Raw genomic sequence first — 2,500 nt, forward strand, 5'->3', positions numbered from 1 at the left:
TTAAAGCACCTGGTATTCCCAGGCAGTCTCCCATCCATGTACTAACCAGGCCCAAACCTGCAAATATTCAGAGATCGGGCATTGACTCTATTTTTTGGCAAAATTATTATAGTGAAAAATGTCCAAAAAGCTTACAGCACCTGGTATTCCCAGGCAGTCTCCCATCCATGTACTAACCAGGCGCAAACCTGCTAATATTCAGAGATCGGGCATTGACTCTATTTTTTGGCAAAATTATTATATACTAAGTGAAAAATTTCCAAAAAAGCTTACAGCACCTGGTATTCCCAGGCGGTCTCCCATCCAAGTACTAACCAGGCGCAAACCTGCTTAGCTTCCGAGATCAGACGAGATCGGGCATAGCCAGGTTGGTATGGCCGTAAGCGAAGTCTGCTGCAAAGAGAGGGCTATTTAAAGAACAGCCAATCTTATCGCCAGTACATTATATACGTAGGAAAGAAAACCCAAAAGCTTAAAGCACCTGGTATTATATATATATATATATATATATATATATATATATATATATATATATATATATATATATATATATATATATATATATATATATATATATATATATATATATATATATATACAGTATTGTTCAAAATAATAGCAGTACAATGTGACTAACCAGAATAATCAAGGTTTTTAGTATATTTTTTATTGCTACGTGGCAAACAAGTTACCAGTAGGTTCAGTAGATTGTCAGAAAACAAATGAGACCCAGCATTCATGATATGCACGCTCTTAAGGCTGTGCAATTGGGCAATTAGTTGAAAGGGGTGTGTTCAAAAAAATAGCAGTGTCTACCTTTGACTGTACAAACTCAAAACTATTTTGTACAAATTGTTTTCTTTTTCTGGGATTTAGCAATCCTGTGAATCACTAAACTAATATTTAGTTGTATGACCACAGTTTTTTAAAACTGCTTGACATCTGTGTGGCATGGAGTCAACCAACTTGTGGCACCTCTCAGCTGTCCTTCCACTCCATGATTCTTTAACAACATTCCACAATTCATTCACATTTCTTGGTTTTGCTTCAGAAACAGCATTTTTGATATCACCCCACAAGTTCTCAATTGGATTAAGGTCTGGAGATTGGGCTGGCCACTCCATAACATTAATTTTGTTGGTTTGGAACCAAGACTTTGCCCGTTTACTAGTGTGTTTTGGGTCATTGTCTTGTTGAAACAACCATTTCAAGGGCATGTCCTCTTCAGCATAGGGCAACATGACCTCTTCAAGTATTTTAACATATGCAAACTGATCCATGATCCCTGGTATGCGATAAATAGGCCCAACACCATAGTAGGAGAAACATGCCCATATCATGATGCTTGCACCTCCATGCTTCACTGTCTTCACTGTGTACTGTGGCTTGAATTCAGAGTTTGGGGGTCGTCTCACAAACTGCCTGTGGCCCTTGGACCCAAAAAGAACAATTTTACTCTCATCAGTCCACAAAATGTTCCTCCATTTCTCTTTAGGCCAGTTGATGTGTTCTTTGGGAAATTGTAACCTCTTCTGCACATGCCTTTTTTTTAACAGAGGGACTTTGCGGGGGATTCTTGAAAATAGATTAGCTTCACACAGACGTCTTCTAACTGTCACAGTACTTACAGGTAACTCCAGACTGTCTTTGATCATCCTGGAGGTGATCATTGGCTGAGCCTTTGCCATTCTGGTTATTCTTCTATCCATTTTGATGGTTGTCTTCCGTTTTCTTCCACGTCTCTCTGGTTTTGCTCTCCATTTTAAGGCATTTTAGCTGAACAGCCTATCATTTTTTGCACCTCTTTATAGGTTTTCCCCTCTCTAATCAACTTTTTAATCAAAGTACGCTGTTCTTCTGAACAATGTCTTGAACGACCCATTTTCCTCAGCTTTCAAATGCATGTTCAACAAGTGTTGGCTTCATCCTTAAATAGGGGCCACCTGATTCACACCTGTTTCTTCACAAAATTGATGACCTCAGTGATTGAATGCCACACTGCTATTTTTTTGAACACACCCCTTTCAACTAATTCAACTAATTGCCCAATTGCACAGCCTTAAGAGCGTGCTTATCATGAATGCTGGGTCTCATTTGTTTTCTGAGAATCTACTGAACCTACTGGTAACTTGTTTGCCACGTAGCAATAAAAAAATATACGAAAAACCTTGATTATTCTGGTTAGTCACATTGTACTGCTATTATTTTGAACAATACTGTATATATATATATATATATATATATATATATATATATATATATTTTTTTTTTTTTTTTTTTTTTTAATGAAAGATTATTATATAATTCGTGAAATTTTCCAAAAAGATTAAAGCACCTGGTATTCCCAGGCAGTCTCCCATCCATGTACTAACCAGGCCCAAACCTGCAAATATTCAGAGATCGGGCATTGACTCTATTTTTTGGCAAAATTATTATATAGTAAGTGAAAAATGTCCAAAAAGCTTACAGCACCTGGTATTCCCAGGCAGTCTCCCATCCA

The 2,500-nt window shown here is 37.3% G+C and overlaps 1 non-coding gene across 1 annotated transcript; it reads right to left on the minus strand.

The window, feature by feature from the left end:
* Positions 1–266: 266 nt before the first annotated feature.
* Positions 267–385, minus strand: LOC113088470 (5S ribosomal RNA). Its single transcript, XR_003286028.1, has one exon. It is a non-coding gene; the product is annotated as a 5S ribosomal RNA (ribosomal RNA).
* Between the last annotated feature and the right edge of the window lie 2,115 nt (positions 386–2,500).

Source organism: Carassius auratus, unplaced genomic scaffold (genome assembly GCF_003368295.1).
Source record: "Carassius auratus strain Wakin unplaced genomic scaffold, ASM336829v1 scaf_tig00046372, whole genome shotgun sequence".
NCBI lineage: Eukaryota > Metazoa > Chordata > Actinopteri > Cypriniformes > Cyprinidae > Carassius > Carassius auratus.